The sequence below is a fragment of the Prenolepis imparis genome, unplaced genomic scaffold, assembly GCF_030444845.1.
Source record: "Prenolepis imparis isolate NDT839.2.m4 unplaced genomic scaffold, iyPreImpa1.0 SCAF_6, whole genome shotgun sequence".
Classification (NCBI taxonomy): Eukaryota; Metazoa; Arthropoda; class Insecta; order Hymenoptera; family Formicidae; genus Prenolepis; species Prenolepis imparis.
Genome location: NW_028141164.1, coordinates 14903724 through 14916825, shown reverse-complemented (window position 1 = coordinate 14916825; position 13102 = coordinate 14903724). Strand labels below are relative to the sequence as shown.

The window sequence follows — 13102 nt, the reverse complement described above, 5'->3', positions numbered from 1 at the left end:
TGATCTAATATATCTGTGATATTTGGCAGCGGGAATGAGTCGCCTATTGTTAAATTATTTAACCGCCTGAAGTCTACGATTACCCTTAATTTCGGTTTTCCGGATGTATCTGCTTTTTTCGGTACTACTAGTAATGGCGCATTCCATTGACTAACGCTTGTCCGAATAATACCGGCCTCTAACATTTCTTGCACTTGTTTGTTTACTTCCGCCTTGTGTTTCTCTGGCAGACGATACGGTCGTACATTGACCGATGATGTGTCAGCGCGCGTGGCTATCTCGTGTTTCACTGTCGCGGTGCAGCTCAGTGACTCTCCGCTCAAAAGAAATAAATCGCTATATTCTTCGCATATCCCTTGTATTGCCTGTCGTTCTTCTGAGTTGAGGTGCTCTGTCCTTAGTAATTGTCATATTTTTTTGTTTCTTTCGGACGAATACTTCGGAGTTTCTGTTCCTATACCATTTATTTCGTGCGTTGATGTTATGTTTATGTCATCTATTGTTACCAATGGTGTTCTGATTTCGACGATCTCGTCGGTGGTATTAATGACGCTAATCGGACATTCAAAATTTTTTGGTTCGACTAAGCATCGCCCTATATAGACTCTAGGTGTGATTTCCTCGGCTCTTACGATTCCTATGCTATTTAGGTTTGTAGCGGCCCGTACTATCGTTTCGCTGCGCGGTTGTAACCGGATCTTATCGAACGGTTGTAGGTTTAACACGGCGTTTCCTATGGTGAGTTCCCGTTTCTTAAAATCGCAGGTGACTCCCTGTTTCCGCAAAAAATTCATCCCGAGAATTCCTTCATATTCCATGGGGAAGTCATCTTTGACGACATAAATTGTATGTTTTATTTTCCTCTTTTTTAAGTTGATTGTTGCATGTATTTTTCCTATTGTCTGTGCTTTATGTCCTGTTATGCTAATGAGTGTAATTTTTTCTCTATATACTAGTGTATCGTCTTTTAAATGTTTAACTTTCATTAATGATATTGTGGCCCCTGAGTCGAACAGCATTTTAACTGTGCCATTCCGGGCTTCGCGCATCGGCAGTGTAATTAGATCTAACCCCGCGCTCTCTTGTTGTGTTCGTCGTACGTGCGATACTCTAAATTCGATCGCGCGCGCCGGAGTCTCCTCTCCCGTGTCTTCCTCGTTGCTACTGCTCTCGGTGTCGGATATATCTTGTCGCGGCCTACTTTTCTTTCGGTCGTCCTTCTCCGACTCTATCTGGGCTATCTTCGCGTTTGTTTTCTTTGCTTTTTCCGCGGTATTTCTTTTCGGTCGCCCGTTTAAAGACCAGCATTCTTCACGGTTGTGTCCGCGTTTTTTGCAATGGTCACAGAATTTTTCAATGGCGGTTACGCGGGAAGATTTCTCGGGTTTCGGTAGGGCGTATTTGCTGCTATGACAATCGCGCCCGTAATGACCTGATTTGCCGCATTTGTAGCATTGCGTGTTCGTTCGTTGACTTTGTCGCGGTTGTTGCCCGTTTTTATTTTGCAAGGCATTTGTTGTTCGCGACGTGTTAGGCCCCATAAGCTTTTCTTCCACGGTTGCGCCTGTTATCGCTTCTTGGAGGGTTGTATATCGTTGTGACCGCACAAGTATTTTCAATTCGTCGCGTAACCCGAATTGGAAATTCAGTAACGCTTGGCTTTGTATGGTCTCTAATATAGCACGCTTATACGTGCTCGAACGGTTTTCTCCCTCAATCATCGAACCATATAGTTTCCTAGCGAGTTTATCGACGCGCTGTCCGAAACTTTGCGCTGATTCGTTAAATTTTTGTTTGAGTGAATTGAACTCGATTTGCAAATGCGCTGTACTCCGCTTACTTTGGTAAGAATTTTCGAGTTGGTTCCTTAATTCTTCGAGATACGAAAAAACGTACAAAATTATAAGATTTCAAAGAGAAAATAATATTTATGCGCTACTGTTTTTTTCTAAAGAGTGCATCTCGAGATTTATAAGTCATGTTTTTTTATATAGAACCATCCTTTTTATAAATTGACTAGACAACACAAGCGCGCGCTTCGCGCGCGTAACACATCATCCGACTTATATAATAATTTAAATTTTTAATAACTGTAATTTTTTTCGCGATGTTGATTAGCTGCCTCGATTTGCGTTGTGCGTTGTGCGTAATATTCATAACATCGAGAGGCTGTGATCGGGAGGGTTAGTAATTTGACAATTTGTTCAAAATAAAATAAAATAATATGTTTTAATACTTTAAATTCAATTAATATTTTTGACAGTTATCAGCTGATTTGTCAAAAAATATTAATCGCGGACAAAGTATATAGTATAAGTATGTATTATAATATATTATATTATTTACAACATATTATAATTGTATGTATCTTTATTCGGCGTCCCCTAAGGGTTTGCCTAGGAGCTTTAGGGTAGCTCCAACCCATTACAATCTCCCTTCTTCCTTCCTCCTATACAATTTCCTTCATTACAAAATACCATCCATATTTTAGCTATCTCACACTCGTTCCTCCCTTCTTCGTTCTCTTCCTTCTCCCTTGTCTCCTATTCCTCCTTTTCAACTTTCCATCTCTTTTTGTCCTTCGCACCCTCGGCCTGTCTTGTTTCCTCTCCTGCGTCCCTTCCTTTCCCTCCTTCCATTGCATCTCTCATCTAAACAGAAACTTCTTCGGACAAACACACACATAAATACATCATTCCCCTGTATCCTGGCCTTAGGCGACCTTACAATCATTCTACTCCACCCTTCCCTACCTCCCTTTCCTGTCTTCCTTCCCTTTTCCCCCTTCATTTTCCCATGCCCTCTTACCCTTTAAACCTCCCCCCTTTCACCTCTTCTCCCTTTTAACCTTCTGCTTCCTCCGATTCCGCTCTTACGCCTCTACCTCCGTTTTGTCCTCTCTTTCTCCCCTCTTCTTCCACTCTCCTCTTCTCTCCGCTGCACTGCTTCATCCCGGTCATCTTCCGTCCGCTCTCTTCCAATTCTTCCTCTGTCTTCTTCTTCTCTCCCCCCTTCCGTCCTGTTCACACATTTCTCTTCTTTTATCCGTTCTCCTCTTACCGCTTCCCTCCACCTCCTGTCTTCTCCGCTTTCCGCCTCATTCTTTTTACCGCTCTCTTCCAACTCTTCCTCTCCTCTCTTTTTTCCTTTCCTCTTCCATTCCCTCATCTCCTTCCATGCTCTTCCTCCATAACCTCTCTATCGTCTCTATTCTTTCTAACCTTTTCTCCACTCTTCTTCTTCTTTCCTCCTCCACATTCTCCCTCTCCGTCTTCCTCTCCATCACCTTCAGCATCTTTTCCATTATCATTGTCATCTCCTTTACCTCTCTCACTCCCTCTTTCATCCACTCCATCTTCCGATTTTCTCTCTATCCAACCCGACTCACAATGAGTAGGGTTCCAGGGCAGACATAGGAACATTCTCCGAACATTCTCAAAATATCGTAGTACATATTTCGAATATTAATGGGATATACACAATCTACATTCGCGATATACTGCGTACATGCTCAGGATCTACCTGTGCTGTATGGGTTGGTTAACATGCCCGAGCCTGATCTCTCGTCTGTCCCAGCCAACCGCCTGTCGGCTTGGCAACACATAACCAAGATACGACAGGACTTTTGGTCACGCTGGAGTCTAGAATATCTTAACGAGCTCCAAATTCGGCGCAAATGGCTAAAGGACGGGGAGAAAATCGAAATCGGAGCGATAGTGCTCATCAAGGAGAAGAACCTTCCGTGCACACAATGGGCATTAGGCAAGGTTGCGGAACTTCATCCAGGCGAAGATGGAACAGCGCGAACCGTTACCGTTAAAACGATAACGGGAACTTTAAAGCGAGCCGTGAAATACATCTGTTCACTTCCAATCGAAAGATATACGCATAACGATAAGACAAACATTGTGTAATCAAGTCCAACTGTATATACCGTACCATATAAGGCGACTAGATATAAACAGCAATTGATCGGTATCCTCTCAACGGGGGGAGTATGTTGCGACGATAAACAAAAACGGGCTCGCTACCACGCCTCGCCGAGCGAGATAAACCATGCGCCTAAGTATGTCTGATGTATATATTTCGTCGCGCTAGAGATAAGTGCTACGTATAAGCCTCGAGACCGCGAGCTCGTAAAATCTAGCCACGCGCAATAGCTAATAGCCAATCCATGACGTCCTATCCGTGACGTCCTCGCGACCCCCCGATGGGGGACCACATCTCACGAAACAGTGATCACAGATGCACTATTATTCGTGGCTACTAGCGAGACAGTACATAAGACGGTGCGTGGTAAAAAAAGCCGAGTCTTTCGATCGTATACAAAGCCGAGTCTTTGCGATAATTAAATATTCTTGCGAATATTCGCCGTTGACAATAAAAGCCGAGTCTTCTTTCGATAATTAATACAAGACCGAGATCTTGTTAGTAATCGAGGCCGAGACTTCATATATTATAATTACACAAACATTATAAATAAACGATTTATACTCGAAAATAGTGTGTGAGATTTTTCATGCACCCTACGATTCAAAATCAACACCTTAATCAGTTGATTTCTGCAGACAAAAATATTAATCGAGTTTGAACAAATATATATATGTATATATAGCTTTAATTGTTCTATAACATATTTCTTCTTTTTATTATCCTATACGAAGTTATCCTATATAAAGTTATTTATACGTGATATTGATAATAATTTGATATTATATAACATTTGATTAGTATTTATTAGTATTTATAGTGTTTATTAGATTATAGATAATTAAATTGATTAATTTATGTTAAGGAATGACTAGATAACTCATCGACATAATGTGAATGAGATGAATAGCGTTAGAATAGTAAAATTAATAAATTGTTGTTAGTATAGATTAATAAGCTAGGATCAAAATTTAATTTCGGACCCAGTTTCGCGATCATATACAATGAGATTGATAACATCCATGGTATAGCATCTATACATAGAAAGGCGATTTCATTACTACAATGATCTCTATAAATGTTCATGAATTGTATGTAGCCCGTAAAACATATCGCATTGCAAAACTGAACGTGCTTCCATGGATATCTCGTTTTTACAAATGCGGCAGTTAACGGGGTCCATATCTCCGTAGATAATCCCGTGGCCAAGTATGAATAAGTAACCTTCAGGGTTTGTTTGGTCGTAGCAATCTATACAAATTTTATCGCTATCCCCTATGGCTTGATAACCTGCTACGCGCACACATCTTATCTGATACAAGTCTGGAAAATATTGTTAGTAAGAGGGGTGGTTTGTATTTAAAATTTCTTAGACATATTATATGTATATAGTAATGCTTTTATAAAGTCCGTGTATTTAATGTATAATTAATGTTCCTTCCCTTTATTGTTATATATGCGCATATGAGGCGAAAATAGTTGTTACGATTACTGTATTAAACAAGCAAGGGTCCTAAAGTTAAAATAGCGTTAAGGCAAATATAACAGAGGTTATTAATTATGATAATTGAAAGAAAAGCAAAAATTATAAAAGATATAAGGTAGTCAACAACTCTGCATGTCGATAAAAGAAAGGACTGTTGTTCACTTTTGAATTATATATATTAAGAGGGACTCGGAGCAGCTGGTAACCACAGGCGATGGTATGCTGCAAAAGAAGGTAACTGTTTTAAATCCTGGAATAATGTTTCGTCGGCTATACCAACATCTGTAACCAAAGGTAATACCACCGACGAGATACTATTAAAGACCGATGGTCTTACGGGAGTTTGTGTCGCTCGAAAAAGATTGCTGCGTGCTAGCGCCATCTCAGTAATATTGCGGTCACAGTGAGAAACAGTAATTGAAAATAAGAGATTATATGATAAAGGTGCCTTTTCATGCTGACGCTCGACGCTCATTTTTAGCGTCAAAAGACGTCACGTGACAAAATTGACGAATTGGTATCTTTATTTTTGGTCACGTGACGTCTTCTGACGCTAAAAATGAGCGTCGAGCGTCAGCATGAAAAGGCACCTTTACACGCGAAATGCAATTATTCGAAAAAAATATATTATATCGAGTACATACGAGATATTAATATATATATATATATATATATATATATATATATATATAAACTATAAAAATGTATTGTCTTTGTCAATGCAGCGGACAGTTGCCGCTGCAACTCATGTATTTCTATCTTTAATAAATCATTTTATAAAAATTCTTCCTTAATTAGATAATTTAAAAAAATATCTATATATAGATACATACACACACTCACGTACGCATTCATACACACAAACACACACACGCACACGCGCGCAATCTCTCTCCCTCTCTCTCCCTCTCTCTCCCTCTCTCTCCCTCTCTCTCCCTCCCTCTCCCTCCCTCTCCCTCCCTCCCTCCCTCCCTCCCTCTCCCTCCCTCCCTCCCTTCCTCCTTCTCTCTCTCTCCCCCTCCCCCTCCCCCTCCCCCCCTCCCCCTCCCCTCTCTCCCTCTCCCTCTCTCTCTCTCTCTCTCTCTCTCTCTCTCTCTCTCTCTCTCTCTCTCTCTCTCTCTCTCTCGATATCAAGATATCAAGATATCTATATAAGCACCGTCCGTCTATAATAATAATGTTCAAATATAATTAGTTTTAATTTTTTTTAAATAAATCTTATGTATATATTTTTTTTATAAATACATATAAATTCTTATTTATTAAATTTTATTTTCTTTTAATTTTCTTAATCTTCACGTCATCATTTTCGTTCTCATTTCTCTTTTTATTTTCTTTCTTCAATTCATCCATAAATTCTTCTTTCTTAACTTCTTTTTTATTCTTTTCTTCTTCTTCAAATTTTATTAATGCATTTACCAATAAGTCATCTAGTCCATCTTCCAAAACTAAAATATTTATATTATATATATAGATTAACTCATATGATTATATATATTAATAATAATTTCTTTAATTAGATAAATTTTAATTAATAATTTTAAAAATATTTTAGAATATCTATATATATTAGTTATAGTTAAAGTGATTAGTAAGAGATTTTTTAAATATAAACTATCCAAAAATATTATATAAATTTTTGTTTCTTTTTACCATTTTTAAATTTCTCTATTTCTCTTTCTTTAGAATTTTCATCTATGTTGCCACTCTCACTCTGAATATTCATTTCATATATTGTTAAACTTAATCTTTCATTTCCATTTATTTCATTCATTATAATATTTTCTTCTACCATGATGACATTTATCATTTGAAATTTATTAATATAGTCATTTATTAAATAAAATGTAAAAAAAATAAAACTAATTTCACCTCTAAGGGGTGATTTGAAAATTAAAATTAATATTACTTCTTAAAATTAAAACACTACCTTGCTGATACAGAAATCTTAAGGAAATAAATTTTTTTAAATAATCATTGTTCAAGTTTTTAATTTGCACAATTCTTTAATATAAAATACCATTTTGTAAAAAATACATACACTCATTTTTATGAAATGCTAACGATAGTGATTTTTTGATACTAATTTCGAAAAATCTTTCAAAAAATGTGTGAGTACATTGGTGAGTACATTAAATGTCTGATTGCGTGGGTGAAGGTGAAATACTCAAAAAATCTCCATCGTCGCAATCCCAGAAAAATATGCAAAATTTTGGTACCAATTTTGATAAAATTTGTCCATTAATGAGCGAGTACGTGGGTGGGTGTGTGGGTGGGTGAGTGAGGGTGTAAAAAATTCACCATCGTCGTCATATCCGAAAAATTTCTAAAATGCGGAAGTAGTTCGCGATCATATAGACAGACGGACGGTGCTTATATATACAGAGTGGGTGAAGGTGTAAAACTTAAAAAACCACATAGTATTCATCTTTGAAAAATGTCATTCCAGAAAAATTAACAAAATTATGGTACTAATTTCGAGAAAATTGGTTAATAAATGTGTAATTGCGTGGGTGGGTGCGTGGGTGAGGGTGTAAAACTTAAAAAAAATACATCGTCGCTATCCCCGAAAACTTTGCAACATTTTGATACCGATTTCGAGAAAATCCGTTCATAAATATGTGAGTGCGTGGGTGAGTACGTTGGTGGAGGTGTAAAACTTAAAGAGAACCACATCTTCGCCATCCCCGAAAACTTGCAACAATTTTGTACCCATTTAGAAAAAATCGATCCATAAATATGCGATTGCGTGGGTGGATGCGTGGGTGGGGGTGTAAAAACAAAAAAAAACCACATCGTCATAATCCCCGGAAAATTTGCGAAATTTTGGTACCTGTTTTGAGAGAATCGGTCCACAAATGCGGAAGTAGTTCGCGGTCATACAGACAGACGGACGGTGCTTATATATATATATAACCACCGTCATATAGGAGCCAGTCATTAATATAAAATTATATATAATTATATAATTTAAGTCATATAAAATTATATGTATATATAATAATTATTATTTATTATACCTATTATACTTTATTATACTATATTACTATATTATAAATAGCTTATATAGAATTATATATATTTTTATGGAATTTTATATTGTTATATATATATATGATTATATGTAAAAAATATTTAGCGGGACTAATCATAAATGTACCTCTAAGTTAGAGGCGCTTTAAATGTGCGATGAGAATACGACCGACTTTAGTCGTATTACTAGTACATTTATCTGCGCTTCTAAATGTGGCTCTTTAAATGTGTCGCTAAATGTGAGCTCAGAATACAGGCCATAGTATTTAAAATGTTTCTTTATGTTTATTAAACCACTATACTAATATTTTTTTCTTTTTTTTTATAAACGCATTTTTTCTTTTACGAAATCATTAAAAATCAAAAATTGTACTATTGACTAGTTGTATATAATTATTTTTTATAGAGAATTTTGGCTGGTGGATTCCACAACAAAAATAGAGATTTATGCTTCTCATAATACAATTAACCTATATTTAATATATTGTAGTATATATTGTAGTAATATATAGTTGATCAATTTAAATTAAAATTTAAGAATTCAAAAGCCATCAGCCAATATAAAATTTAGATTTTTGAATATGAAATATATATCTATATACCAGGTGTCCCATTTTAAAGGACCCACTCAAATATCTCATTGTCAGAAACACTGCGTTAAATCGAAAAATGTTTCCTACAAAAGTTGTAGGGTTTCGAGGGGGACATAACATAGTAATATTCATATGACCTTGGGCGGCGTCTCCAAGGTCAAATAAAGGTGAGAATGAATTTTGAAAAGAAGAAAAAATATTAGGAAAATAAAAAAATGCTTCAGATAAAAGTTGTTCAAATTAATTAGTAGAAAAAGATGTTATAATAAAAAATATGGGTTTCCATTTAAAAAATTCATTCTCACCTTCACTTGACCTTGGAGGCGCCGCCCAAGGTCATATGAATATTACTATGTTATGTCCCCCTCGAAACGCTACAACTTTTGTAGGAAATATTTTTCGATTTAACGCAGTGTTTCTGAGATATTTGAGTGGGTCCTTTAAAATGGGACACCCGGTATATAAAATCCCTATTCTGTCTGTCGTTGAATTGATCGGGTGACAATGCCGCAATATTACAAAAGTTTTAGAATGAGTATTTAAAAATATATATTTTATTTGATCTTATAAATTCACGATAAAATATAGACAAGTTTCAAAAATATGCGATTTTAAGGTTAATTTGCAGTAATAACCATAGACATATCAGATAGATCCAGCATGCATGTGCTTGGAAGAACAAACAAAGTAGCAAAAAATTTTCTCTTTTCACCACGATACTTAATACTTTCAGGTGAGATTAGTGTCAATTGCTGGCCATTGCTGTCATATGTGTAAGAAAAGGATTCATCGATTCACAGAGTCACCGATGTTTTATTTCTCTTTGTTCTGCCAAACCCAACTTGTATCTTAATAAGGAAATATATGGTATACATTGGATCTATCGTATATGTCTATGGTAAGCACGTATTTTATCATAAAACATATAATATCTTATATGTCGCGCTCTTTTATTGATACTGATATGCTTTAATATTCTTAGAATAAGAATTAACAAAAATGATTCAAATGATTATTTACTTTCTGTTATTTATATAGAATAGTAATAATAGGATGAAATATTTCATCTCCTTTATATAATGTTTATTGTTTTGAGATTATAATAAATATTCATAAAATTTAAATAAACAGAGTACAAATTAATTTAGTAATATCCTAATCTAACCTCTAATCCTAAATATATATGCATAATATATCGGTAACATACTGAAGATATACCGTTAATATCCTATAGATATCACTGATATATACCATAAGATCTTCTTAGTATATACTAGGAACTAAAATAGACGGACATTAGAGCATTCTTAGTACGTACTCAGTACATCATAGTACGTATCTCGAATGCTCTGAGAATATACTCAATATACTTTTGCGATATCCTCCGAACATTCTTAGTATCTACATGTGCTGTTAGGGGAAAAATCTCAAAACATAAAATTTCAATCCAGGGGCGCAGCCAGGGGCCCCTTAATGCGCCATAGGGTTAACATGGGAAAACTTCAATCTGGCCTAGGAGGCAAAATATTTGGTATACCGACACAGGGACTAACGTAAAACAAAAGGGAAAAATCGGAAAACCCAAAATTTTTATTCATGGGCGCAGCCAAGGGCCCTTAATTCTGCCGTAGGGGTTTACACGGAAAACTTTACATGACCTACGTAGAAAGATGAAATTTGGTGTTCTGCCGGGGGCTAGAATAAAATCAATGAAAAAAAACCAAAGAGCTCCTTAATATCCCATGAAAAAATATTCAGTAACAGCCACCTAACTTAATGCCTGGCGTAGACAGGCTTTTCTCCTAGTATATATATATATATATATATATATATATATATATATGTATACGATACCAAAGACTTCATATTTGAGGAGAATCCTCCTTGAATGAAAATATATATGTATTGCGATAAAGTTGTTTAAAATGTAATATTAATAGAAACGATCATATGTTAATGAATAATATATATAATGTTAATGAATATGTTAATGAATACATATAATTTATATGTTAATATATTTTATAATAAAATATTTTATAAACAGTTACTCAATATTTATTATTTTTCCTTTTCCTACGCAAAAACATGTGTCTTTTGCACATATTAATTCCAGAAAAGATCTTTGAATTAATTTCCAGCAAAAGCAAATAAAACAGATTGCTTTTGCTTAGAATTAATTCAAAGACCTTTTCTGGGATTAATATGTACAAAAAATTATACATATAAGTTAATATACAATAACATATACGATAACAATTACACTATGGTTATATTACGATAATGCAACAATTTATATTACTGCTATATAACTATTATATTACATTTTAATTATCTGTTATATTTATATCACATAATTGTAATGATCCATGAGTGGGAAATTACAACTAACGTATACGTTATATGTAACGAATAATATAACGTATTCGTTACATATAACGTATACGTTAGTTGTAATTTCCCACTCATGGATCATTACAATTATGTGATATAAATATAACAGATAATTAAAATGTAATATAATAGTTATATAGCAGTAATATAAATTGTATATGTAATATATGTAACGAATACGTTATATTATTCGTTACATAGTGTATTCCGTTATATAGTGGCAATATAATAGTTATATCTGTGTTTGGTGGATATAACTTTGTAACTTTGTATATGCAAAGTGATTTATAACGAGCATAATAAACTTTGATAAATTGTTTGAGAGCATACTGAATAAAAAATGTCAATAAATATGAGTCATACTTTTAATATTTTTCACAGTTATAGAAGTTTTAAAGTTTTGCTGCTATCATAGTAAAATCACATGCTTGCTACGGGGATTGACCTTTCAGAAATCAAAACAAAACAGGAGAATAAAAGAATAATTACAATTGGAAATAGTGGCAGATATTTTATAAAAAGCTGATATCTTGCGACTGCTATCAAATCGTGTGGATCGCATCTTTTTGATTATAATTATACTTTTATTCCCCTAGTTTCTTGTATTTTATTCTATATTAAAGGTTTATCTTAAGTTTTATATATAATGTATATACATATACATATATATATTAAAGATTTATTTTAATGTTCGTTTTAGTTCGGTGTTATTATTTCTCGCATTCTCTATGTAATAAATTTATTAACGTAATATAATACGAGAAAAAATGCGTATTAAACTACATATCGCAGAAAAATAATCGCATCGGAAAAAATTTCAGGCTTTTTTGACTCTTTTTTCATTAAAAAAAAAGATAATAATTCGTGAGCATAAATTATGTTACACTTTGTATATACAGGGTGATTCAAAACAACCGTTTGTCCTTAAAATGTATTTCTGGCTGAATTCTAAGACGATTTTTCCTTTGCCAAAATTTTATCCGAAGCTTAGTTTTCAAATTATAAAAAGAAATAGCGAATTACGGCACGAGTACGGGCGGTAGGCAGGAGCGGCGCAACTCAATATCCGATGTGGGCAGTTACATGAGGCGCTCGCTGCGATCAGCTATACGCGATGTGTGTGTGTGTGTGTGTGTGTATGCGTACACACACACACACACACACACACACACACACCTCTCACTAACTTATTTTTACCTTGTAGAAATGTTTGATGTCTTCTACTTTTGATGAATAATTGTTGCACGACTGGATAACAATGAGACGTTCCCATCTGACACACCGAAGAATAATCGTATTTTTCTTCTTTCAGAAATTGTATTGACATTTTAACGAATACACTCACGCACTTGATCGAAAATGAAGAATTTATTAACTGATTATAACAATTAATAACAATCGGTTACTACCAATTGATTATATTATTAAAATCACTCATAAAAAACGCGTTAAATGCACAGCGCACGTTACTCGATGCAGACGATAATAGTCTACGGCGACAATAGACTGCGATGACGCGACGACAACTATCACAGCTTTGCCAAACGTGAATGCGTACATTACGCGTGATTGATGCGAGACCCGCGAGATGCTACCATGTCTTGCGATTAACTGAAGCCTTGGCATTGTGAATGCAGTAATTTCGAAAACGTATTATAATACGTTA

The 13102-nt window shown here is 34.9% G+C and overlaps 1 pseudogene across 1 annotated transcript in view; it reads right to left on the bottom strand.

Annotated features, from left to right (window-relative positions):
- Positions 1 to 13102, bottom strand: part of LOC145937733 (uncharacterized) — a 20641-nt pseudogene extending 7539 nt beyond the window's left edge. Inside the window, exon 1 of the transcript XR_014425619.1 lies at positions 12634 to 13102. The product of XR_014425619.1 is annotated as an uncharacterized LOC145937733 (transcript). The remainder of the gene's footprint in view (positions 1 to 12633) is intronic.